General features: G+C 49.3%; 40 non-coding genes across 40 annotated transcripts; all 40 read left to right on the forward strand.

Moving 5' to 3' along the window:
• The first annotated feature begins 561 nt into the window (after positions 1-561).
• On the forward strand, positions 562-633 carry Trnat-cgu (transfer RNA threonine (anticodon CGU)). The gene has a single exon. It is a non-coding gene; the product is annotated as a tRNA-Thr (tRNA).
• A 318-nt stretch (positions 634-951) lies between these two features.
• Trnan-guu (transfer RNA asparagine (anticodon GUU)) lies at positions 952-1,025 on the forward strand. Its single transcript has one exon. It is a non-coding gene; the product is annotated as a tRNA-Asn (tRNA).
• A 689-nt stretch (positions 1,026-1,714) lies between these two features.
• Positions 1,715-1,786, forward strand: Trnat-cgu (transfer RNA threonine (anticodon CGU)). The gene has a single exon. It is a non-coding gene; the product is annotated as a tRNA-Thr (tRNA).
• Positions 1,787-2,104: 318 nt separating this feature from the next.
• Trnan-guu (transfer RNA asparagine (anticodon GUU)) lies at positions 2,105-2,178 on the forward strand. Its single transcript has one exon. It is a non-coding gene; the product is annotated as a tRNA-Asn (tRNA).
• A 689-nt stretch (positions 2,179-2,867) lies between these two features.
• Trnat-cgu (transfer RNA threonine (anticodon CGU)) lies at positions 2,868-2,939 on the forward strand. The gene has a single exon. It is a non-coding gene; the product is annotated as a tRNA-Thr (tRNA).
• A 318-nt stretch (positions 2,940-3,257) lies between these two features.
• Positions 3,258-3,331, forward strand: Trnan-guu (transfer RNA asparagine (anticodon GUU)). The gene has a single exon. It is a non-coding gene; the product is annotated as a tRNA-Asn (tRNA).
• Positions 3,332-4,020: 689 nt separating this feature from the next.
• Trnat-cgu (transfer RNA threonine (anticodon CGU)) lies at positions 4,021-4,092 on the forward strand. Its single transcript has one exon. It is a non-coding gene; the product is annotated as a tRNA-Thr (tRNA).
• A 318-nt stretch (positions 4,093-4,410) lies between these two features.
• Trnan-guu (transfer RNA asparagine (anticodon GUU)) lies at positions 4,411-4,484 on the forward strand. The gene has a single exon. It is a non-coding gene; the product is annotated as a tRNA-Asn (tRNA).
• A 689-nt stretch (positions 4,485-5,173) lies between these two features.
• On the forward strand, positions 5,174-5,245 carry Trnat-cgu (transfer RNA threonine (anticodon CGU)). Its single transcript has one exon. It is a non-coding gene; the product is annotated as a tRNA-Thr (tRNA).
• Positions 5,246-5,563: 318 nt separating this feature from the next.
• On the forward strand, positions 5,564-5,637 carry Trnan-guu (transfer RNA asparagine (anticodon GUU)). Its single transcript has one exon. It is a non-coding gene; the product is annotated as a tRNA-Asn (tRNA).
• Positions 5,638-6,326: 689 nt separating this feature from the next.
• On the forward strand, positions 6,327-6,398 carry Trnat-cgu (transfer RNA threonine (anticodon CGU)). Its single transcript has one exon. It is a non-coding gene; the product is annotated as a tRNA-Thr (tRNA).
• A 318-nt stretch (positions 6,399-6,716) lies between these two features.
• Positions 6,717-6,790, forward strand: Trnan-guu (transfer RNA asparagine (anticodon GUU)). The gene has a single exon. It is a non-coding gene; the product is annotated as a tRNA-Asn (tRNA).
• A 689-nt stretch (positions 6,791-7,479) lies between these two features.
• Positions 7,480-7,551, forward strand: Trnat-cgu (transfer RNA threonine (anticodon CGU)). The gene has a single exon. It is a non-coding gene; the product is annotated as a tRNA-Thr (tRNA).
• Positions 7,552-7,869: 318 nt separating this feature from the next.
• On the forward strand, positions 7,870-7,943 carry Trnan-guu (transfer RNA asparagine (anticodon GUU)). Its single transcript has one exon. It is a non-coding gene; the product is annotated as a tRNA-Asn (tRNA).
• A 689-nt stretch (positions 7,944-8,632) lies between these two features.
• Trnat-cgu (transfer RNA threonine (anticodon CGU)) lies at positions 8,633-8,704 on the forward strand. Its single transcript has one exon. It is a non-coding gene; the product is annotated as a tRNA-Thr (tRNA).
• A 318-nt stretch (positions 8,705-9,022) lies between these two features.
• Trnan-guu (transfer RNA asparagine (anticodon GUU)) lies at positions 9,023-9,096 on the forward strand. Its single transcript has one exon. It is a non-coding gene; the product is annotated as a tRNA-Asn (tRNA).
• Positions 9,097-9,785: 689 nt separating this feature from the next.
• Positions 9,786-9,857, forward strand: Trnat-cgu (transfer RNA threonine (anticodon CGU)). The gene has a single exon. It is a non-coding gene; the product is annotated as a tRNA-Thr (tRNA).
• Positions 9,858-10,175: 318 nt separating this feature from the next.
• Positions 10,176-10,249, forward strand: Trnan-guu (transfer RNA asparagine (anticodon GUU)). Its single transcript has one exon. It is a non-coding gene; the product is annotated as a tRNA-Asn (tRNA).
• Positions 10,250-10,938: 689 nt separating this feature from the next.
• Positions 10,939-11,010, forward strand: Trnat-cgu (transfer RNA threonine (anticodon CGU)). The gene has a single exon. It is a non-coding gene; the product is annotated as a tRNA-Thr (tRNA).
• Positions 11,011-11,328: 318 nt separating this feature from the next.
• Positions 11,329-11,402, forward strand: Trnan-guu (transfer RNA asparagine (anticodon GUU)). Its single transcript has one exon. It is a non-coding gene; the product is annotated as a tRNA-Asn (tRNA).
• A 689-nt stretch (positions 11,403-12,091) lies between these two features.
• Positions 12,092-12,163, forward strand: Trnat-cgu (transfer RNA threonine (anticodon CGU)). Its single transcript has one exon. It is a non-coding gene; the product is annotated as a tRNA-Thr (tRNA).
• Positions 12,164-12,481: 318 nt separating this feature from the next.
• Positions 12,482-12,555, forward strand: Trnan-guu (transfer RNA asparagine (anticodon GUU)). The gene has a single exon. It is a non-coding gene; the product is annotated as a tRNA-Asn (tRNA).
• Positions 12,556-13,244: 689 nt separating this feature from the next.
• Positions 13,245-13,316, forward strand: Trnam-cau (transfer RNA methionine (anticodon CAU)). Its single transcript has one exon. It is a non-coding gene; the product is annotated as a tRNA-Met (tRNA).
• Positions 13,317-13,634: 318 nt separating this feature from the next.
• Trnan-guu (transfer RNA asparagine (anticodon GUU)) lies at positions 13,635-13,708 on the forward strand. The gene has a single exon. It is a non-coding gene; the product is annotated as a tRNA-Asn (tRNA).
• A 689-nt stretch (positions 13,709-14,397) lies between these two features.
• On the forward strand, positions 14,398-14,469 carry Trnat-cgu (transfer RNA threonine (anticodon CGU)). Its single transcript has one exon. It is a non-coding gene; the product is annotated as a tRNA-Thr (tRNA).
• A 319-nt stretch (positions 14,470-14,788) lies between these two features.
• Trnan-guu (transfer RNA asparagine (anticodon GUU)) lies at positions 14,789-14,862 on the forward strand. The gene has a single exon. It is a non-coding gene; the product is annotated as a tRNA-Asn (tRNA).
• A 689-nt stretch (positions 14,863-15,551) lies between these two features.
• On the forward strand, positions 15,552-15,623 carry Trnat-cgu (transfer RNA threonine (anticodon CGU)). Its single transcript has one exon. It is a non-coding gene; the product is annotated as a tRNA-Thr (tRNA).
• A 318-nt stretch (positions 15,624-15,941) lies between these two features.
• Trnan-guu (transfer RNA asparagine (anticodon GUU)) lies at positions 15,942-16,015 on the forward strand. Its single transcript has one exon. It is a non-coding gene; the product is annotated as a tRNA-Asn (tRNA).
• A 689-nt stretch (positions 16,016-16,704) lies between these two features.
• Trnat-cgu (transfer RNA threonine (anticodon CGU)) lies at positions 16,705-16,776 on the forward strand. The gene has a single exon. It is a non-coding gene; the product is annotated as a tRNA-Thr (tRNA).
• Positions 16,777-17,094: 318 nt separating this feature from the next.
• Positions 17,095-17,168, forward strand: Trnan-guu (transfer RNA asparagine (anticodon GUU)). Its single transcript has one exon. It is a non-coding gene; the product is annotated as a tRNA-Asn (tRNA).
• A 689-nt stretch (positions 17,169-17,857) lies between these two features.
• Positions 17,858-17,929, forward strand: Trnam-cau (transfer RNA methionine (anticodon CAU)). Its single transcript has one exon. It is a non-coding gene; the product is annotated as a tRNA-Met (tRNA).
• Positions 17,930-18,247: 318 nt separating this feature from the next.
• On the forward strand, positions 18,248-18,321 carry Trnan-guu (transfer RNA asparagine (anticodon GUU)). Its single transcript has one exon. It is a non-coding gene; the product is annotated as a tRNA-Asn (tRNA).
• Positions 18,322-19,009: 688 nt separating this feature from the next.
• Positions 19,010-19,081, forward strand: Trnat-cgu (transfer RNA threonine (anticodon CGU)). The gene has a single exon. It is a non-coding gene; the product is annotated as a tRNA-Thr (tRNA).
• A 318-nt stretch (positions 19,082-19,399) lies between these two features.
• Positions 19,400-19,473, forward strand: Trnan-guu (transfer RNA asparagine (anticodon GUU)). The gene has a single exon. It is a non-coding gene; the product is annotated as a tRNA-Asn (tRNA).
• A 689-nt stretch (positions 19,474-20,162) lies between these two features.
• Positions 20,163-20,234, forward strand: Trnat-cgu (transfer RNA threonine (anticodon CGU)). The gene has a single exon. It is a non-coding gene; the product is annotated as a tRNA-Thr (tRNA).
• Positions 20,235-20,553: 319 nt separating this feature from the next.
• Trnan-guu (transfer RNA asparagine (anticodon GUU)) lies at positions 20,554-20,627 on the forward strand. Its single transcript has one exon. It is a non-coding gene; the product is annotated as a tRNA-Asn (tRNA).
• Positions 20,628-21,316: 689 nt separating this feature from the next.
• Positions 21,317-21,388, forward strand: Trnat-cgu (transfer RNA threonine (anticodon CGU)). The gene has a single exon. It is a non-coding gene; the product is annotated as a tRNA-Thr (tRNA).
• Positions 21,389-21,706: 318 nt separating this feature from the next.
• Positions 21,707-21,780, forward strand: Trnan-guu (transfer RNA asparagine (anticodon GUU)). Its single transcript has one exon. It is a non-coding gene; the product is annotated as a tRNA-Asn (tRNA).
• Positions 21,781-22,469: 689 nt separating this feature from the next.
• Trnat-cgu (transfer RNA threonine (anticodon CGU)) lies at positions 22,470-22,541 on the forward strand. Its single transcript has one exon. It is a non-coding gene; the product is annotated as a tRNA-Thr (tRNA).
• Positions 22,542-22,859: 318 nt separating this feature from the next.
• On the forward strand, positions 22,860-22,933 carry Trnan-guu (transfer RNA asparagine (anticodon GUU)). The gene has a single exon. It is a non-coding gene; the product is annotated as a tRNA-Asn (tRNA).
• The last annotated feature ends 220 nt before the right edge of the window (positions 22,934-23,153 follow it).

Here is a 23,153-nt window from a genome sequence, read left to right on the forward strand (position 1 = left end):
GTAGGTAAAAACATGGCCCTACACAGACGTTCTACTGTTTTCCTATTTATTCACCATGTGTGACACTGCAGTGGAGCGACGCCCACTACAAAAGACGTTTTATTTACATTCAATTTCAGCGTATGCGTCGCGAGTGCCATATGACAGGGCCTGTCTCTCGATGTCGATTTGTATTTTGTGTCCCCTAAGTGTCGGTCTGCAGTAGGCCGCTGTTGGCCGAGCGACGTGCAGTCGCCTTACATGAAGCCCCATGGGCAACGCCAGTGCCACTGTGAACAACAGCAAACTGTAGCCAGAGAGTGGAGCCGAAAGGCGCATTTCGCAGTCGAGCCACGTTATCCCACAAGCTGTGCACTAGGACAAGAAATTGCAGACCGCAAACTTTTGGTGGCCTGACGGTCGTCGCCGATCGTAAGGGCGAAACAGTCGAGAGATTTGGTGAACGGCAATGTGGACACTCCCAGCAGCAGCAGTGCGCCAAATCAATTATCTGGTCGAGGGCTGCAAGATTCAGTGTGATGAAGTGAGAATTCGGGGATAGCTCGCATATTCAAAGCTGCCGCCTTCTTAGCTCAGTGGTAGAGCACTGGTCTCGTAAACCACGAGTCGTGAGTTCGAACCTCACAGAAGGCATCCATTTTTTTAACTTTCCTGCAACGTGCGGAGCTACCTCGAGCAATATCTATCACATGGCAGTACACTGAATGAAAGGGATGTTCTACAACCTATGACAAGTATTCTACTGGCCTAGGAGGTTTTCTGAATGCATAGGCAGAACAGTGGTTTGTATGCATTTTGTAGTATAATGTCATTCGTTTATGAGCGTCGCTACAGTGTGCATGTACGTTAACCATGTGAAGGGGCATAAGCAGATGCTACCATTCTGCGAGATTCCTGCAGAATGTGTACGAATTAAGTTGATATAGATTGCACAAGTGAGCCAAAGTCGACGCCTCCGTGGCGCAATCGGCTAGCGCGTTCGGCTGTTAACCGAAAGGTTGGTGGTTCGAGCCCACCCGGGGGCGAAATCGTTTTATCCGTCACCGAGGTGAGGACATACATCAACTTTGTTAGAGATACACAGCTAGTGTGGCAATTTGGCTGCGAAGGAGTGATGCCACAGATGCTTATACACATTCAGGCAGGTGGCACAGTAGGTAAAAACATGGCCCTATACAGACGTTCTACTGTTTTCCTATTTATTCACCATGTGTGACACTGCAGTGGAGCGACGCCCACTACAAAAGACGTTTTATTTACATTCAATTTCAGCGTATGCGTCGCGAGTGCCATATGACAGGGCCTGTCTCTCGATGTCGATTTGTATTTTGTGTCTCTTAAGTGTCGGTCTGCAGTAGGCCGCTGTTGGCCGAGCGACGTGCAGTCGCCTTACATGAAGCCCCATGGGCAACGCCAGTGCCACTGTGAACAACAGCAAACTGTAGCCAGAGAGTGGAGCCGAAAGGCGCATTTCGCAGTCGAGCCACGTTATCCCACAAGCTGTGCACTAGGACAAGAAATTGCAGACCGCAAACTTTTGGTGGCCTGACGGTCGTCGCCGATCGTAAGGGCGAAACAGTCGAGAGATTTGGTGAACGGCAATGTGGACACTCCCAGCAGCAGCAGTGCGCCAACTCAATTATCTGGTCGAGGGCTGCAAGATTCAGTGTGATGAAGTGAGAATTCGGGGATAGCTCGCATATTCAAAGCTGCCGCCTTCTTAGCTCAGTGGTAGAGCACTGGTCTCGTAAACCAGGAGTCGTGAGTTCGAACCTCACAGAAGGCATCCATTTTTTTAACTTTCCTGCAACGTGCGGAGCTACCTCGAGCAATATCTATCACATGGCAGTACACTGAATGAAAGGGATGTTCTACAACCTATGACAAGTATTCTACTGGCCTAGGAGGTTTTCTGAATGCATAGGCAGAACAGTGGTTTGTATGCATTTTGTAGTATAATGTCATTCGTTTATGAGCGTCGCTACAGTGTGCATGCACGTTAACCATGTGAAGGGGCATAAGCAGATGCTACCATACTGCGAGATTCCTGCAGAATGTGTACGAATTGCGTTGATATAGATTGCACAAGTGAGCCAAAGTCGACGCCTCCGTGGCGCAATCGGCTAGCGCGTTCGGCTGTTAACCGAAAGGTTGGTGGTTCGAGCCCACCCGGGGGCGAAATCGTTTTATCCGTCACCGAGGTGAGGACATACATCAACTTTGTTAGAGATGCACAGCTAGTGTGGCAATTTGGCTGCGAAGGAGTGATGCCACAGATGCTTATACACATTCAGGCAGGTGGCACAGTAGGTAAAAACATGGCCCTACACAGACGTTCTACTGTTTTCCTATTTATTCACCATGTGTGACACTGCAGTGGAGCGACGCCCACTACAAAAGACGTTTTATTTACATTCAATTTCAGCGTATGCGTCGCGAGTGCCATATGACAGGGCCTGTCTCTCGATGTCGATTTGTATTTTGTGTCTCTTAAGTGTCGGTCTGCAGTAGGCCGCTGTTGGGCGAGCGACGTGCAGTCGCCTTACATGAAGCCCCATGGGCAACGCCAGTGCCACTGTGAACAACAGCAAACTGTAGCCAGAGAGTGGAGCCGAAAGGCGCATTTCGCAGTCGAGCCACGTTATCCCACAAGCTGTGCACTAGGACAAGAAATTGCAGACCGCAAACTTTTGGTGGCCTGACGGTCGTCGCCGATCGTAAGGGCGAAACAGTCGAGAGATTTGGTGAACGGCAATGTGGACACTCCCAGCAGCAGCAGTGCGCCAAATCAATTATCTGGTCGAGGGCTGCAAGATTCAGTGTGATGAAGTGAGAATTCGGGGATAGCTCGCATATTCAAAGCTGCCGCCTTCTTAGCTCAGTGGTAGAGCACTGGTCTCGTAAACCAGGAGTCGTGAGTTCGAACCTCACAGATGGCATCCATTTTTTTAACTTTCCTGCAACGTGCGGAGCTACCTCGAGCAATATCTATCACATGGCAGTACACTGAATGAAAGGGATGTTCTACAACCTATGACAAGTATTCTACTGGCCTAGGAGGTTTTCTGAATGCATAGGCAGAACAGTGGTTTGTATGCATTTTGTAGTATAATGTCATTCGTTTATGAGCGTCGCTACAGTGTGCATGTACGTTAACCATGTGAAGGGGCATAAGCAGATGCTACCATTCTGCGAGATTCCTGCAGAATGTGTACGAATTAAGTTGATATAGATTGCACAAGTGAGCCAAAGTCGACGCCTCCGTTGCGCAATCGGCTAGCGCGTTCGGCTGTTAACCGAAAGGTTGGTGGTTCGAGCCCACCCGGGGGCGAAATCGTTTTATCCGTCACCGAGGTGAGGACATACATCAACTTTGTTAGAGATACACAGCTAGTGTGGCAATTTGGCTGCGAAGGAGTGATGCCACAGATGCTTATATACATTCAGGCAGGTGGCACAGTAGGTAAAAACATGGCCCTACACAGACGTTCTACTGTTTTCCTATTTATTCACCATGTGTGACACTGCAGTGGAGCGACGCCCACTACAAAAGACGTTTTATTTACATTCAATTTCAGCGTATGCGTCGCGAGTGCCATATGACAGGGCCTGTCTCTCGATGTCGATTTGTATTTTGTGTCTCTTAAGTGTCGGTCTGCAGTAGGCCGCTGTTGGCCGAGCGACGTGCAGTCGCCTTACATGAAGCCCCATGGGCAACGCCAGTGCCACTGTGAACAACAGCAAACTGTAGCCAGAGAGTGGAGCCGAAAGGCGCATTTCGCAGTCGAGCCACGTTATCCCACAAGCTGTGCACTAGGACAAGAAATTGCAGACCGCAAACTTTTGGTGGCCTGACGGTCGTCGCCGATCGTAAGGGCGAAACAGTCGAGAGATTTGGTGAACGGCAATGTGGACACTCCCAGCAGCAGCAGTGCGCCAACTCAATTTTCTGGTCGAGGGCTGCAAGATTCAGTGTGATGAAGTGAGAATTCGGGGATAGCTCGCATATTCAAAGCTGCCGCCTTCTTAGCTCAGTGGTAGAGCACTGGTCTCGTAAACCAGGAGTCGTGAGTCCGAAGCTCACAGAAGGCATCCATTTTTATAACTTTCCTGCAACGTGCGGAGCTACCTCGATCAATATCTATCACATGGCAGTACACTGAATGACAGGGATGTTCTACAGCCTATGACAAGTATTCTACTGGCCTAGGAGGTTTTCTGAATGCATAGGCAGAACAGTGGTTTGTATGCATTTTGTAGTATAATGTCATTCGTTTATGAGCGTCGCTACAGTGTGCATGCACGTTATCCATGTGAAGAGGCATAAGCAGATGCTACCATTCTGCGAGATTCCTGCAGAATGTGTACGAATTGCGTTGATATAGATTGCACAAGTGAGCCAAAGTCGACGCCTCCGTTGCGCAATCGGCTAGCGCGTTCGGCTGTTAACCGAAAGGTTGGTGGTTCGAGCCCACCCGTGGGCGAAATCGTTTTATCCGTCACCGAGGTGAGGACATACATCAACTTTGTTAGAGATACACAGCTAGTGTGGCAATTTGGCTGCGAAGGAGTGATGCCACAGATGCTTATACACATTCAGGCAGGTGGCACAGTAGGTAAAAACATGGCCCTACACAGACGTTCTACTGTTTTCCTATTTATTCACCATGTGTGACACTGCAGTGGAGCGACGCCCACTACAAAAGACGTTTTATTTACATTCAATTTCAGCGTATGCGTCGCGAGTGCCATATGACAGGGCCTGTCTCTCGATGTCGATTTGTATTTTGTGTCCCCTAAGTGTCGGTCTGCAGTAGGCCGCTGTTGGCCGAGCGACGTGCAGTCGCCTTACATGAAGCCCCATGGGCAACGCCAGTGCCACTGTGAACAACAGCAAACTGTAGCCAGAGAGTGGAGCCGAAAGGCGCATTTCGCAGTCGAGCCACGTTATCCCACAAGCTGTGCACTAGGACAAGAAATTGCAGACCGCAAACTTTTGGTGGCCTGACGGTCGTCGCCGATCGTAAGGGCGAAACAGTCGAGAGATTTGGTGAACGGCAATGTGGACACTCCCAGCAGCAGCAGTGCGCCAAATCAATTATCTGGTCGAGGGCTGCAAGATTCAGTGTGATGAAGTGAGAATTCGGGGATAGCTCGCATATTCAAAGCTGCCGCCTTCTTAGCTCAGTGGTAGAGCACTGGTCTCGTAAACCACGAGTCGTGAGTTCGAACCTCACAGAAGGCATCCATTTTTTTAACTTTCCTGCAACGTGCGGAGCTACCTCGAGCAATATCTATCACATGGCAGTACACTGAATGAAAGGGATGTTCTACAACCTATGACAAGTATTCTACTGGCCTAGGAGGTTTTCTGAATGCATAGGCAGAACAGTGGTTTGTATGCATTTTGTAGTATAATGTCATTCGTTTATGAGCGTCGCTACAGTGTGCATGTACGTTAACCATGTGAAGGGGCATAAGCAGATGCTACCATTCTGCGAGATTCCTGCAGAATGTGTACGAATTAAGTTGATATAGATTGCACAAGTGAGCCAAAGTCGACGCCTCCGTGGCGCAATCGGCTAGCGCGTTCGGCTGTTAACCGAAAGGTTGGTGGTTCGAGCCCACCCGGGGGCGAAATCGTTTTATCCGTCACCGAGGTGAGGACATACATCAACTTTGTTAGAGATACACAGCTAGTGTGGCAATTTGGCTGCGAAGGAGTGATGCCACAGATGCTTATACACATTCAGGCAGGTGGCACAGTAGGTAAAAACATGGCCCTATACAGACGTTCTACTGTTTTCCTATTTATTCACCATGTGTGACACTGCAGTGGAGCGACGCCCACTACAAAAGACGTTTTATTTACATTCAATTTCAGCGTATGCGTCGCGAGTGCCATATGACAGGGCCTGTCTCTCGATGTCGATTTGTATTTTGTGTCTCTTAAGTGTCGGTCTGCAGTAGGCCGCTGTTGGCCGAGCGACGTGCAGTCGCCTTACATGAAGCCCCATGGGCAACGCCAGTGCCACTGTGAACAACAGCAAACTGTAGCCAGAGAGTGGAGCCGAAAGGCGCATTTCGCAGTCGAGCCACGTTATCCCACAAGCTGTGCACTAGGACAAGAAATTGCAGACCGCAAACTTTTGGTGGCCTGACGGTCGTCGCCGATCGTAAGGGCGAAACAGTCGAGAGATTTGGTGAACGGCAATGTGGACACTCCCAGCAGCAGCAGTGCGCCAACTCAATTATCTGGTCGAGGGCTGCAAGATTCAGTGTGATGAAGTGAGAATTCGGGGATAGCTCGCATATTCAAAGCTGCCGCCTTCTTAGCTCAGTGGTAGAGCACTGGTCTCGTAAACCAGGAGTCGTGAGTTCGAACCTCACAGAAGGCATCCATTTTTTTAACTTTCCTGCAACGTGCGGAGCTACCTCGAGCAATATCTATCATATGGCAGTACACTGAATGAAAGGGATGTTCTACAACCTATGACAAGTATTCTACTGGCCTAGGAGGTTTTCTGAATGCATAGGCAGAACAGTGGTTTGTATGCATTTTGTAGTATAATGTCATTCGTTTATGAGCGTCGCTACAGTGTGCATGCACGTTAACCATGTGAAGGGGCATAAGCAGATGCTACCATACTGCGAGATTCCTGCAGAATGTGTACGAATTGCGTTGATATAGATTGCACAAGTGAGCCAAAGTCGACGCCTCCGTGGCGCAATCGGCTAGCGCGTTCGGCTGTTAACCGAAAGGTTGGTGGTTCGAGCCCACCCGGGGGCGAAATCGTTTTATCCGTCACCGAGGTGAGGACATACATCAACTTTGTTAGAGATGCACAGCTAGTGTGGCAATTTGGCTGCGAAGGAGTGATGCCACAGATGCTTATACACATTCAGGCAGGTGGCACAGTAGGTAAAAACATGGCCCTACACAGACGTTCTACTGTTTTCCTATTTATTCACCATGTGTGACACTGCAGTGGAGCGACGCCCACTACAAAAGACGTTTTATTTACATTCAATTTCAGCGTATGCGTCGCGAGTGCCATATGACAGGGCCTGTCTCTCGATGTCGATTTGTATTTTGTGTCTCTTAAGTGTCGGTCTGCAGTAGGCCGCTGTTGGGCGAGCGACGTGCAGTCGCCTTACATGAAGCCCCATGGGCAACGCCAGTGCCACTGTGAACAACAGCAAACTGTAGCCAGAGAGTGGAGCCGAAAGGCGCATTTCGCAGTCGAGCCACGTTATCCCACAAGCTGTGCACTAGGACAAGAAATTGCAGACCGCAAACTTTTGGTGGCCTGACGGTCGTCGCCGATCGTAAGGGCGAAACAGTCGAGAGATTTGGTGAACGGCAATGTGGACACTCCCAGCAGCAGCAGTGCGCCAAATCAATTATCTGGTCGAGGGCTGCAAGATTCAGTGTGATGAAGTGAGAATTCGGGGATAGCTCGCATATTCAAAGCTGCCGCCTTCTTAGCTCAGTGGTAGAGCACTGGTCTCGTAAACCAGGAGTCGTGAGTTCGAACCTCACAGATGGCATCCATTTTTTTAACTTTCCTGCAACGTGCGGAGCTACCTCGAGCAATATCTATCACATGGCAGTACACTGAATGAAAGGGATGTTCTACAACCTATGACAAGTATTCTACTGGCCTAGGAGGTTTTCTGAATGCATAGGCAGAACAGTGGTTTGTATGCATTTTGTAGTATAATGTCATTCGTTTATGAGCGTCGCTACAGTGTGCATGTACGTTAACCATGTGAAGGGGCATAAGCAGATGCTACCATTCTGCGAGATTCCTGCAGAATGTGTACGAATTAAGTTGATATAGATTGCACAAGTGAGCCAAAGTCGACGCCTCCGTTGCGCAATCGGCTAGCGCGTTCGGCTGTTAACCGAAAGGTTGGTGGTTCGAGCCCACCCGGGGGCGAAATCGTTTTATCCGTCACCGAGGTGAGGACATACATCAACTTTGTTAGAGATACACAGCTAGTGTGGCAATTTGGCTGCGAAGGAGTGATGCCACAGATGCTTATATACATTCAGGCAGGTGGCACAGTAGGTAAAAACATGGCCCTACACAGACGTTCTACTGTTTTCCTATTTATTCACCATGTGTGACACTGCAGTGGAGCGACGCCCACTACAAAAGACGTTTTATTTACATTCAATTTCAGCGTATGCGTCGCGAGTGCCATATGACAGGGCCTGTCTCTCGATGTCGATTTGTATTTTGTGTCTCTTAAGTGTCGGTCTGCAGTAGGCCGCTGTTGGCCGAGCGACGTGCAGTCGCCTTACATGAAGCCCCATGGGCAACGCCAGTGCCACTGTGAACAACAGCAAACTGTAGCCAGAGAGTGGAGCCGAAAGGCGCATTTCGCAGTCGAGCCACGTTATCCCACAAGCTGTGCACTAGGACAAGAAATTGCAGACCGCAAACTTTTGGTGGCCTGACGGTCGTCGCCGATCGTAAGGGCGAAACAGTCGAGAGATTTGGTGAACGGCAATGTGGACACTCCCAGCAGCAGCAGTGCGCCAACTCAATTTTCTGGTCGAGGGCTGCAAGATTCAGTGTGATGAAGTGAGAATTCGGGGATAGCTCGCATATTCAAAGCTGCCGCCTTCTTAGCTCAGTGGTAGAGCACTGGTCTCGTAAACCAGGAGTCGTGAGTCCGAAGCTCACAGAAGGCATCCATTTTTATAACTTTCCTGCAACGTGCGGAGCTACCTCGAGCAATATCTATCACATGGCAGTACACTGAATGACAGGGATGTTCTACAGCCTATGACAAGTATTCTACTGGCCTAGGAGGTTTTCTGAATGCATAGGCAGAACAGTGGTTTGTATGCATTTTGTAGTATAATGTCATTCGTTTATGAGCGTCGCTACAGTGTGCATGCACGTTATCCATGTGAAGAGGCATAAGCAGATGCTACCATTCTGCGAGATTCCTGCAGAATGTGTACGAATTGCGTTGATATAGATTGCACAAGTGAGCCAAAGTCGACGCCTCCGTTGCGCAATCGGCTAGCGCGTTCGGCTGTTAACCGAAAGGTTGGTGGTTCGAGCCCACCCGTGGGCGAAATCGTTTTATCCGTCACCGAGGTGAGGACATACATCAACTTTGTTAGAGATACACAGCTAGTGTGGCAATTTGGCTGCGAAGGAGTGATGCCACAGATGCTTATACACATTCAGGCAGGTGGCACAGTAGGTAAAAACATGGCCCTACACAGACGTTCTACTGTTTTCCTATTTATTCACCATGTGTGACACTGCAGTGGAGCGACGCCCACTACAAAAGACGTTTTATTTACATTCAATTTCAGCGTATGCGTCGCGAGTGCCATATGACAGGGCCTGTCTCTCGATGTCGATTTGTATTTTGTGTCTCTTAAGTGTCGGTCTGCAGTAGGCCGCTGTTGGCCGAGCGACGTGCAGTCGCCTTACATGAAGCCCCATGGGCAACGCCAGTGCCACTGTGAACAACAGCAAACTGTAGCCAGAGAGTGGAGCCGAAAGGCGCATTTCGCAGTCGAGCCACGTTATCCCACAAGCTGTGCACTAGGACAAGAAATTGCAGACCGCAAACTTTTGGTGGCCTGACGGTCGTCGCCGATCGTAAGGGCGAAACAGTCGAGAGATTTGGTGAACGGCAATGTGGACACTCCCAGCAGCAGCAGTGCGCCAAATCAATTATCTGGTCGAGGGCTGCAAGATTCAGTGTGATGAAGTGAGAATTCGGGGATAGCTCGCATATTCAAAGCTGCCGCCTTCTTAGCTCAGTGGTAGAGCACTGGTCTCGTAAACCAGGAGTCGTGAGTTCGAACCTCACAGATGGCATCCATTTTTTTAACTTTCCTGCAACGTGCGGAGCTACCTCGAGCAATATCTATCACATGGCAGTACACTGAATGAAAGGGATGTTCTACAACCTATGACAAGTATTCTACTGGCCTAGGAGGTTTTCTGAATGCATAGGCAGAACAGTGGTTTGTATGCATTTTGTAGTATAATGTCATTCGTTTATGAGCGTCGCTACAGTGTGCATGTACGTTAACCATGTGAAGGGGCATAAGCAGATGCTACCATTCTGCGAGATTCCTGCAGAATGTGTACGAATTAAGTTGATATAGATTGCACAAGTGAGCCAAAGTCGACGCCTCCGTTGCGCAATCGGCTAGCGCGTTCGGCTGTTAACCGAAAGGTTGGTGGTTCGAGCCCACCCGGGGGCGAAATCGTTTTATCCGTCACCGAGGTGAGGACATACATCAACTTTGTTAGAGATACACAGCTAGTGTGGCAATTTGGCTGCGAAGGAGTGATGCCACAGATGCTTATACACATTCAGGCAGGTGGCACAGTAGGTAAAAACATGGCCCTACACAGACGTTCTACTGTTTTCCTATTTATTCACCATGTGTGACACTGCAGTGGAGCGACGCCCACTACAAAAGACGTTTTATTTACATTCAATTTCAGCGTATGCGTCGCGAGTGCCATATGACAGGGCCTGTCTCTCGATGTCGATTTGTATTTTGTGTCTCTTAAGTGTCGGTCTGCAGTAGGCCGCTGTTGGCCGAGCGACGTGCAGTCGCCTTACATGAAGCCCCATGGGCAACGCCAGTGCCACTGTGAACAACAGCAAACTGTAGCCAGAGAGTGGAGCCGAAAGGCGCATTTCGCAGTCGAGCCACGTTATCCCACAAGCTGTGCACTAGGACAAGAAATTGCAGACCGCAAACTTTTGGTGGCCTGACGGTCGTCGCCGATCGTAAGGGCGAAACAGTCGAGAGATTTGGTGAACGGCAATGTGGACACTCCCAGCAGCAGCAGTGCGCCAAATCAATTATCTGGTCGAGGGCTGCAAGATTCAGTGTGATGAAGTGAGAATTCGGGGATAGCTCGCATATTCAAAGCTGCCGCCTTCTTAGCTCAGTGGTAGAGCACTGGTCTCGTAAACCAGGAGTCGTGAGTTCGAACCTCACAGAAGGCATCCATTTTTTTAACTTTCCTGCAACGTGCGGAGCTACCTCGAGCAATATCTATCACATGGCAGTACACTGAATGAAAGGGATGTTCTACAACCTATGACAAGTATTCTACTGGCCTAGGAGGTTTTCTGAATGCATAGGCAGAACAGTGGTTTGTATGCATTTTGTAGTATAATGTCATTCGTTTATGAGCGTCGCTACAGTGTGCATGTACGTTAACCATGTGAAGGGGCATAAGCAGATGCTACCATTCTTTGAGATTCCTGCAGAATGTGTACGAATTAAGTTGATATAGATTGCACAAGTGAGCCAAAGTCGACGCCTCCGTGGCGCAATCGGCTAGCGCGTTCAGCTGTTAACCGAAAGGTTGGTGGTTCGAGCCCACCCGGGGGCGAAATCGTTTTATCCGTCACCGAGGTGAGGACATACATCAACTTTGTTAGAGATACACAGCTAGTGTGGCAATTTGGCTGCGAAGGAGTGATGCCACAGATGCTTATACACATTCAGGCAGGTGGCACAGTAGGTAAAAACATGGCCCTACACAGACGTTCTACTGTTTTCCTATTTATTCACCATGTGTGACACTGCAGTGGAGCGACGCCCACTACAAAAGACGTTTTATTTACATTCAATTTCAGCGTATGCGTCGCGAGTGCCATATGACAGGGCCTGTCTCTCGATGTCGATTTGTATTTTGTGTCTCTTAAGTGTCGGTCTGCAGTAGGCCGCTGTTGGCCGAGCGACGTGCAGTCGCCTTACATGAAGCCCCATGGGCAACGCCAGTGCCACTGTGAACAACAGCAAACTGTAGCCAGAGAGTGGAGCCGAAAGGCGCATTTCGCAGTCGAGCCACGTTATCCCACAAGCTGTGCACTAGGACAAGAAATTGCAGACCGCAAACTTTTGGTGGCCTGACGGTCGTCGCCGATCGTAAGGGCGAAACAGTCGAGAGATTTGGTGAACGGCAATGTGGACACTCCCAGCAGCAGCAGTGCGCCAACTCAATTATCTGGTCGAGGGCTGCAAGATTCAGTGTGATGAAGTGAGAATTCGGGGATAGCTCGCATATTCAAAGCTGCCGCCTTCTTAGCTCAGTGGTAGAGCACTGGTCTCGTAAACCAGGAGTCGTGAGTTCGAACCTCACAGAAGGCATCCATTTTTTTAACTTTCCTGCAACGTGCGGAGCTACCTCGAGCAATATCTATCACATGGCAGTACACTGAATGAAAGGGATGTTCTACAACCTATGACAAGTATTCTACTGGCCTAGGAGGTTTTCTGAATGCATAGGCAGAACAGTGGTTTGTATGCATTTTGTAGTATAATGTCATTCGTTTATGAGCGTCGCTACAGTGTGCATGTACGTTAACCATGTGAAGGGGCATAAGCAGATGCTACCATTCTTTGAGATTCCTGCAGAATGTCTACGAATTAAGTTGATATAGATTGCACAAGTGAGCCAAAGTCGACGCCTCCGTTGCGCAATCGGCTAGCGCGTTCAGCTGTTAACCGAAAGGTTGGTGGTTCGAGCCCACCCGGGGGCGAAATCGTTTTATCCGTCACCGAGGTGAGGACATACATCAACTTTGTTAGAGATACACAGCTAGTGTGGCAATTTGGCTGCGAAGGAGTGATGCCACAGATGCTTATACACATTCAGGCAGGTGGCACAGTAGGTAAAAACATGGCCCTACACAGACGTTCTACTGTTTTCCTATTTATTCACCATGTGTGACACTGCAGTGGAGCGACGCCCACTACAAAAGACGTTTTATTTACATTCAATTTCAGCGTATGCGTCGCGAGTGCCATATGACAGGGCCTGTCTCTCTATGTCGATTTGTATTTTGTGTCTCTTAAGTGTCGGTCTGCAGTAGGCCGCTGTTGGCCGAGCGACGTGCAGTCGCCTTACATGAAGCCCCATGGGCAACGCCAGTGCCACTGTGAACAACAGCAAACTGTAGCCAGAGAGTGGAGCCGAAAGGCGCATTTCGCAGTCGAGCCACGTTATCCCACAAGCTGTGCACTAGGACAAGAAATTGCAGACCGCAAACTTTTGGTGGCCTGACGGTCGTCGCCGATCGTAAGGGCGAAACAGTCGAGAGATTTGGAGAACGGCAATGTGGACACTCCCAGCAGCAGCAGTGCGCCAAATCAATTATCTGGTCGAGGGCTGCAAGATTCAGTGTGATGAAGTGAGAATTCGGGGATAGCCCGCAAATTCAAAGCTGCCGCCTTCTTATCTCAGTGGTAGAGCACTGGTCTCATAAACCAGGAGTCGTGAGTTCGAACCTCACATAAGGCATCCATTTTTATAACTTTCCTGCAACGTGCGGAGCTACCTCGAGCAATATCTATCACATGGCAGTACACTGAATGAAAGGGATGTTCTACAACCTATGACAAGTATTCTACTGGCCTAGGAGGTTTTCTGAATGCATAGGCAGAACAGTGGTTTGTACGCATTTTGTAGTATAAAGTCATTCGTTTATGAGCGTCGCTACAGTGTGCATGCACGTTAACCATGTGAAGGGGCATAAGCAGATGCTACCATACTGCGAGATTCCTGCAGAATGTGTACGAATTAAGTTGATATAGATTGCACAAGTGAGCCAAAGTCGACGCCTCCGTGGCGCAATCGGCTAGCGCGTTCGGCTGTTAACCGAAAGGTTGGTGGTTCGAGCCCACCCGCGGGCGAAATCGTTTTATCCGTCACCGAGGTGAGGACATACATCAACTTTGTTAGAGATGCACAGCTAGTGTGGCAATTTGGCTGCGAAGGAGTGATGCCACAGATGCTTATACACATTCAGGCAGGTGGCACAGTAGGTAAAAACATGGCCCTACACAGACGTTCTACTGTTTTCCTATTTATTCACCATGTGTGACACTGCAGTGGAGCGACGCCCACTACAAAAGACGTTTTATTTACATTCAATTTCAGCGTATGCGTCGCGAGTGCCATATGACAGGGCGTGTCTCTCGATGTCGATTTGTATTTTGTGTCTCTTAAGTGTCGGTCTGCAGTAGGCCGCTGTTGGCCGAGCGACGTGCAGTCGCCTTACATGAAGCCCCATGGGCAACGCCAGTGCCACTGTGAACAACAGCAAACTGTAGCCAGAGAGTGGAGCCGAAAGGCGCATTTCGCAGTCGAGCCACGTTATCCCACAAGCTGTGCACTAGGACAAGAAATTGCAGACCGCAAACTTTTGGTGGCCTGACGGTCGTCGCCGATCGTAAGGGCGAAACAGTCGAGAGATTTGGTGAACGGCAATGTGGACACTCCCAGCAGCAGCAGTGCGCCAAATCAATTATCTGGTCGAGGGCTGCAAGATTCAGTGTGATGAAGTGAGAATTCGGGGATAGCTCGCATATTCAAAGCTGCCGCCTTCTTAGCTCAGTGGTAGAACACTGGTCTCGTAAACCAGGAGTCGGGAGTTCGAACCTCACAGAAGGCATCCATTTTTTTTAACTTTCCTGAAACGTGTGGAGCTACCTCGATCAATATCTATCACATGGCAGTACACTGAATGACAGGGATGTTCTACAGCCTATGACAAGTATTCTACTGGCCTAGGAGGTTTTCTGAATGCATAGGCAGAACAGTGGTTTGTATGCATTTTGTAGTATAATGTCATTAGTTTATGAGCGTCGCTACAGTGTGCATGCACGTTATCCATGTGAAGAGGCATAAGCAGATGCTACCATTCTGCGAGATTCCTGCAGAATGTGTACGAATTGCGTTGATATAGATTGCACAAGTGAGCCAAAGTCGACGCCTCCGTGGCGCAATCGGCTAGCGCGTTCGGCTGTTAACCGAAAGGTTGGTGGTTCGAGCCCACCCGTGGGCGAAATCGTTTTATCCGTCACCGAGGTGAGGACATACATCAACTTTGTTAGAGATACACAGCTAGTGTGGCAATTTGGCTGCGAAGGAGTGATGCCACAGATGCTTATACACATTCAGGCAGGTGGCACAGTAGGTAAAAACATGGCCCTACACAGACGTTCTACTGTTTTCCTATTTATTCACCATGTGTGACACTGCAGTGGAGCGACGCCCACTACAAAAGACGTTTTATTTACATTCAATTTCAGCGTATGCGTCGCGAGTGCCATATGACAGGGCCTGTCTCTCGATGTCGATTTGTATTTTGTGTCTCTTAAGTGTCGGTCTGCAGTAGGCCGCTGTTGGGCGAGCGACGTGCAGTCGCCTTACATGAAGCCCCATGGGCAACGCCAGTGCCACTGTAAACAACAGCAAACTGTAGCCAGAGAGTGGAGCCGAAAGGCGCATTTCGCAGTCGAGCCACGTTATCCCACAAGCTGTGCACTAGGACAAGAAATTGCAGACCGCAAACTTTTGGTGGCCTGACGGTCGTCGCCGATCGTAAGGGCGAAACAGTCGAGAGATTTGGAGAACGGCAATGTGGACACTCCCAGCAGCAGCAGTGCGCCAAATCAATTATCTGGTCGAGGGCTGCAAGATTCAGTGTGATGAAGTGAGAATTCGGGGATAGCTCGCATATTCAAAGCTGCCGCCTTCTTAGCTCAGTGGTAGAGCACTGGTCTCGTAAACCAGGAGTCGTGAGTTCGAACCTCACAGATGGCATCCATTTTTTTAACTTTCCTGCAATGTGCGGAGCTACCTCGAGCAATATCTATCACATGGCAGTACACTGAATGAAAGGGATGTTCTACAACCTATGACAAGTATTCTACTGGCCTAGGAGGTTTTCTGAATGCATAGGCAGAACAGTGGTTTGTATGCATTTTGTAGTATAATGTCATTCGTTTATGAGCGTCGCTACAGTGTGCATGTACGTTAACCATGTGAAGGGGCATAAGCAGATGCTACCATTCTGCGAGATTCCTGCAGAATGTGTACGAATTAAGTTGATATAGATTGCACAAGTGAGCCAAAGTCGACGCCTCCGTTGCGCAATCGGCTAGCGCGTTCGGCTGTTAACCGAAAGGTTGGTGGTTCGAGCCCACCCGGGGGCGAAATCGTTTTATCCGTCACCGAGGTGAGGACATACATCAACTTTGTTAGAGATACACAGCTAGTGTGGCAATTTGGCTGCGAAGGAGTGATGCCACAGATGCTTATACACATTCAGGCAGGTGGCACAGTAGGTAAAAACATGGCCCTACACAGACGTTCTACTGTTTTCCTATTTATTCACCATGTGTGACACTGCAGTGGAGCGACGCCCACTACAAAAGACGTTTTATTTACATTCAATTTCAGCGTATGCGTCGCGAGTGCCATATGACAGGGCCTGTCTCTCGATGTCGATTTGTATTTTGTGTCTCTTAAGTGTCGGTCTGCAGTAGGCCGCTGTTGGCCGAGCGACGTGCAGTCGCCTTACATGAAGCCCCATGGGCAACGCCAGTGCCACTGTGAACAACAGCAAACTGTAGCCAGAGAGTGGAGCCGAAAGGCGCATTTCGCAGTCGAGCCACGTTATCCCACAAGCTGTGCACTAGGACAAGAAATTGCAGACCGCAAACTTTTGGTGGCCTGACGGTCGTCGCCGATCGTAAGGGCGAAACAGTCGAGAGATTTGGTGAACGGCAATGTGGACACTCCCAGCAGCAGCAGTGCGCCAACTCAATTATCTGGTCGAGGGCTGCAAGATTCAGTGTGATGAAGTGAGAATTCGGGGATAGCTCGCATGTTCAAAGCTGCCGCCTTCTTAGCTCAGTGGTAGAGCACTGGTCTCGTAAACCAGGAGTCGTGAGTTCGAACCTCACAGAAGGCATCCATTTTTTTAACTTTCCTGCAACGTGCGGAGCTACCTCGAGCAATATCTATCACATGGCAGTACACTGAATGAAAGGGATGTTCTACAACCTATGACAAGTATTCTACTGGCCTAGGAGGTTTTCTGAATGCATAGGCAGAACAGTGGTTTGTATGCATTTTGTAGTATAATGTCATTCGTTTATGAGCGTCGCTACAGTGTGCATGTACGTTAACCATGTGAAGGGGCATAAGCAGATGCTACCATTCTTTGAGATTCCTGCAGAATGTGTACGAATTAAGTTGATATAGATTGCACAAGTGAGCCAAAGTCGACGCCTCCGTGGCGCAATCGGCTAGCGCGTTCAGCTGTTAACCGAAAGGTTGGTGGTTCGAGCCCACCCGGGGGCGAAATCGTTTTATCCGTCACCGAGGTGAGGACATACATCAACTTTGTTAGAGATACACAGCTAGTGTGGCAATTTGGCTGCGAAGGAGTGATGCCACAGATGCTTATACACATTCAGGCAGGTGGCACAGTAGGTAAAAACATGGCCCTACACAGACGTTCTACTGTTTTCCTATTTATTCACCATGTGTGACACTGCAGTGGAGCGACGCCCACTACAAAAGACGTTTTATTTACATTCAATTTCAGCGTATGCGTCGCGAGTGCCATATGACAGGGCCTGTCTCTCGATGTCGATTTGTATTTTGTGTCTCTTAAGTGTCGGTCTGCAGTAGGCCGCTGTTGGCCGAGCGACGTGCAGTCGCCTTACATGAAGCCCCATGGGCAACGCCAGTGCCACTGTGAACAACAGCAAACTGTAGCCAGAGAGTGGAGCCGAAAGGCGCATTTCGCAGTCGAGCCACGTTATCCCACAAGCTGTGCACTAGGACAAGAAATTGCAGACCGCAAACTTTTGGTGGCCTGACGGTCGTCGCCGATCGTAAGGGCGAAACAGTCGAGAGATTTGGAGAACGGCAATGTGGACACTCCCAGCAGCAGCAGTGCGCCAAATCAATTATCTGGTCGAGGGCTGCAAGATTCAGTGTGATGAAGTGAGAATTCGGGGATAGCCCGCAAATTCAAAGCTGCCGCCTTCTTATCTCAGTGGTAGAGCACTGGTCTCATAAACCAGGAGTCGTGAGTTCGAACCTCACATAAGGCATCCATTTTTATAACTTTCCTGCAACGTGCGGAGCTACCTCGAGCAATATCTATCACATGGCAGTACACTGAATGAAAGGGATGTTCTACAACCTATGACAAGTATTCTACTGGCCTAGGAGGTTTTCTGAATGCATAGGCAGAACAGTGGTTTGTACGCATTTTGTAGTATAAAGTCATTCGTTTATGAGCGTCGCTACAGTGTGCATGCACGTTAACCATGTGAAGGGGCATAAGCAGATGCTACCATACTGCGAGATTCCTGCAGAATGTGTACGAATTAAGTTGATATAGATTGCACAAGTGAGCCAAAGTCGACGCCTCCGTGGCGCAATCGGCTAGCGCGTTCGGCTGTTAACCGAAAGGTTGGTGGTTCGAGCCCACCCGTGGGCGAAATCGTTTTATCCGTCACCGAGGTGAGGACATACATCAACTTTGTTAGAGATGCACAGCTAGTGTGGCAATTTGGCTGCGAAGGAGTGATGCCACAGATGCTTATACACATTCAGGCAGGTGGCACAGTAGGTAAAAACATGGCCCTACACAGACGTTCTACTGTTTTCCTATTTATTCACCATGTGTGACACTGCAGTGGAGCGACGCCCACTACAAAAGACGTTTTATTTACATTCAATTTCAGCGTATGCGTCGCGAGTGCCATATGACAGGGCCTGTCTCTCGATGTCGATTTGTATTTTGTGTCTCTTAAGTGTCGGTCTGCAGTAGGCCGCTGTTGGGCGAGCGACGTGCAGTCGCCTTACATGAAGCCCCATGGGCAACGCCAGTGCCACTGTGAACAACAGCAAACTGTAGCCAGAGAGTGGAGCCGAAAGGCGCATTTCGCAGTCGAGCCACGTTATCCCACAAGCTGTGCACTAGGACAAGAAATTGCAGACCGCAAACTTTTGGTGGCCTGACGGTCGTCGCCGATCGTAAGGGCGAAACAGTCGAGAGATTTGGAGAACGGCAATGTGGACACTCCCAGCAGCAGCAGTGCGCCAAATCAATTATCTGGTCGAGGGCTGCAAGATTCAGTGTGATGAAGTGAGAATTCGGGATAGCTCGCATATTCAAAGCTGCCGCCTTCTTAGCTCAGTGGTAGAGCACTGGTCTCGTAAACCAGGAGTCGTGAGTCCGAAGCTCACAGAAGGCATCCATTTTTATAACTTTCCTGCAACGTGCGGAGCTACCTCGATCAATATCTATCACATGGCAGTACACTGAATGACAGGGATGTTCTACAGCCTATGACAAGTATTCTACTGGCCTAGGAGGTTTTCTGAATGCATAGGCAGAACAGTGGTTTGTATGCATTTTGTAGTACAATGTCATTCGTTTATGAGCGTCGCTACAGTGTGCATGCACGTTATCCATGTGAAGAGGCATAAGCAGATGCTACCATTCTGCGAGATTCCTGCAGAATGTGTACGAATTGCGTTGATATAGATTGCACAAGTGAGCCAAAGTCGACGCCTCCGTTGCGCAATCGGCTAGCGCGTTCGGCTGTTAACCGAAAGGTTGGTGGTTCGAGCCCACCCGTGGGCGAAATCGTTTTATCCGTCACCGAGGTGAGGACATACATCAACTTTGTTAGAGATACACAGCTAGTGTGGCAATTTGGCTGCGAAGGAGTGATGCCACAGATGCTTATACACATTCAGGCAGGTGGCACAGTAGGTAAAAACATGGCCCTACACAGACGTTCTACTGTTTTCCTATTTATTCACCATGTGTGACACTGCAGTGGAGCGACGCCCACTACAAAAGACGTTTTATTTACATTCAATTTCAGCGTATGCGTCGCGAGTGCCATATGACAGGGCGTGTCTCTCGATGTCGATTTGTATTTTGTGTCTCTTAAGTGTCGGTCTGCAGTAGGCCGCTGTTGGCCGAGCGACGTGCAGTCGCCTTACATGAAGCCCCATGGGCAACGCCAGTGCCACGGTGAACAACAGCAAACTGTAGCCAGAGAGTGGAGCCGAAAGGCGCATTTCGCAGTCGAGCCACGTTATCCCACAAGCTGTGCACTAGGACAAGAAATTGCAGACCGCAAACTTTTGGTGGCCTGACGGTCGTCGCCGATCGTAAGGGCGAAACAGTCGAGAGATTTGGAGAACGGCAATGTGGACACTCCCAGCAGCAGCAGTGCGCCAAATCAATTATCTGGTCGAGGGCTGCAAGATTCAGTGTGATGAAGTGAGAATTCGGGGATAGCTCGCATATTCAAAGCTGCCGCCTTCTTAGCTCAGTGGTAGAACACTGGTCTCGTAAACCAGGAGTCGGGAGTTCGAACCTCACAGAAGGCATCCATTTTTTTTAACTTTCCTGCAACGTGCGGAGCTACCTCGATCAATATCTATCACATGGCAGTACACTGAATGACAGGGATGTTCTACAGCCTATGACAAGTATTCTACTGGCCTAGGAGGTTTTCTGAATGCATAGGCAGAACAGTGGTTTGTATGCATTTTGTAGTATAATGTCATTAGTTTATGAGCGTCGCTACAGTGTGCATGCACGTTATCCATGTGAAGAGGCATAAGCAGATGCTACCATTCTGCGAGATTCCTGCAGAATGTGTACGAATTAAGTTGATATAGATTGCACAAGTGAGCCAAAGTCGACGCCTCCGTGGCGCAATCGGCTAGCGCGTTCGGCTGTTAACCGAAAGGTTGGTGGTTCGAGCCCACCCGGGGGCGAAATCGTTTTATCCGTCACCGAGGTGAGGACATACATCAACTTTGTTAGAGATACACAGCTAGTGTGGCAATTTGGCTGCGAAGGAGTGATGCCACAGATGCTTATACACATTCAGGCAGGTGGCACAGTAGGTAAAAACATGGCCCTACACAGACGTTCTACTGTTTTCCTATTTATTCACCATGTGTGACACTGCAGTGGAGCGACGCCCACTACAAAAGACGTTTTATTTACATTCAATTTCAGCGTATGCGTCGCGAGTGCCATATGACAGGGCCTGTCTCTCGATGTCGATTTGTATTTTGTGTCTCTTAAGTGTCGGTCTGCAGTAGGCCGCTGTTGGCCGAGCGACGTGCAGTCGCCTTACATGAAGCCCCATGGGCAACGCCAGTGCCACTGTGAACAACAGCAAACTGTAGCCAGAGAGTGGAGCCGAAAGGCGCATTTCGCAGTCGAGCCACGTTATCCCACAAGCTGTGCACTAGGACAAGAAATTGCAGACCGCAAACTTTTGGTGGCCTGACGGTCGTCGCCGATCGTAAGGGCGAAACAGTCGAGAGATTTGGAGAACGGCAATGTGGACACTCCCAGCAGCAGCAGTGCGCCAAATCAATTATCTGGTCGAGGGCTGCAAGATTCAGTGTGATGAAGTGATAATTCGGGGATAGCTCGCATATTCAAAGCTGCCGCCTTCTTAGCTCAGTGGTAGAGCACTTGCCTCGTAAACCAGGAGTCGTGAGTCCGAACCTCACAGAAGGCATCCATTTTTATAACTTTCCTGCAACGTGCGGAGCTACCTCGATCAATATCTATCACATGGCAGTACACTGAATGACAGGGATGTTCTACAGCCTATGACAAGTATTCTACTGGCCTAGGAGGTTTTCTGAATGCATAGGCAGAACAGTGGTTTGTATGCATTTTGTAGTATAATGTCATTCGTTTATGAGCGTCGCTACAGTGTGCATGCACGTTATCCATGTGAAGAGGCATAAGCTGATGCTACCATTCTGCGAGATTCCTGCAGAATGTGTACGAATTGCGTTGATATAGATTGCACAAGTGAGCCAAAGTCGACGCCTCCGTGGCGCAATCGGCTAGCGCGTTCGGCTGTTAACCGAAAGGTTGGTGGTTCGAGCCCAACCGGGGGCGAAATCGTTTTATCTGTCACCGAGGTGAGGACATACATCAACTTTGTTAGAGATACACAGCTAGTGTGGCAATTTGGCTGCGAAGGAGTGATGCCACAGATGCTTATACACATTCAGGCAGGTGGCACAGTAGGTAAAAGCATGGCCCTACACAGACGTTCTACTGTTTTCCTATTTATTCACCATGTGTGACACTGCAGTGGAGCGACGCCCACTACAAAAGACGATTTATTTACATTCAATTTCAGCGTATGCGTCGCGAGTGCCATATGACAGGGCCTGTCTCTCGATGTCGATTTGTATTTTGTGTCTCTTAAGTGTCGGTCTGCAGTAGGCCGCTGTTGGCCGAGCGACGTGCAGTCGCCTTACATGAAGCCCCATGGGCAACGCCAGTGCCACTGTGAACAACAGCAAACTGTAGCCAGAGAGTGGAGCCGAAAGGCGCATTTCGCAGTCGAGCCACGTTATCCCACAAGCTGTGCACTAGGACAAGAAATTGCAGACCGCAAACTTTTGGTGGCCTGACGGTCGTCGCCGATCGTAAGGGCGAAACAGTCGAGAGATTTGGAGAACGGCAATGTGGACACTCCCAGCAGCAGCAGTGCGCCAAATCAATTATCTGGTCGAGGGCTGCAAGATTCAGTGTGATGAAGTGAGAATTCGGGGATAGCTCGCATATTCAAAGCTGCCGCCTTCTTAGCTCAGTGGTAGAGCACTGGTCTCGTAAACCAGGAGTCGTGAGTTCGAACCTCACAGATGGCATCCATTTTTTTAACTTTCCTGCAATGTGCGGAGCTACCTCGAGCAATATCTATCACATGGCAGTACACTGAATGAAAGGGATGTTCTACAACCTATGACAAGTATTCTACTGGCCTAGGAGGTTTTCTGAATGCATAGGCAGAACAGTGGTTTGTATGCATTTTGTAGTATAATGTCATTCGTTTATGAGCGTCGCTACAGTGTGCATGTACGTTAACCATGTGAAGGGGCATAAGCAGATGCTACCATTCTGCGAGATTCCTGCAGAATGTGTACGAATTAAGTTGATATAGATTGCACAAGTGAGCCAAAGTCGACGCCTCCGTTGCGCAATCGGCTAGCGCGTTCGGCTGTTAACCGAAAGGTTGGTGGTTCGAGCCCACCCGGGGGCGAAATCGTTTTATCCGTCACCGAGGTGAGGACATACATCAACTTTGTTAGAGATACACAGCTAGTGTGGCAATTTGGCTGCGAAGGAGTGATGCCACAGATGCTTATACACATTCAGGCAGGTGGCACAGTAGGTAAAAACATGGCCCTACACAGACGTTCTACTGTTTTCCTATTTATTCACCATGTGTGACACTGCAGTGGAGCGACGCCCACTACAAA

This window comes from Schistocerca gregaria, chromosome 5 (assembly GCF_023897955.1).
Source record: "Schistocerca gregaria isolate iqSchGreg1 chromosome 5, iqSchGreg1.2, whole genome shotgun sequence".
Classification (NCBI taxonomy): Eukaryota; Metazoa; Arthropoda; class Insecta; order Orthoptera; family Acrididae; genus Schistocerca; species Schistocerca gregaria.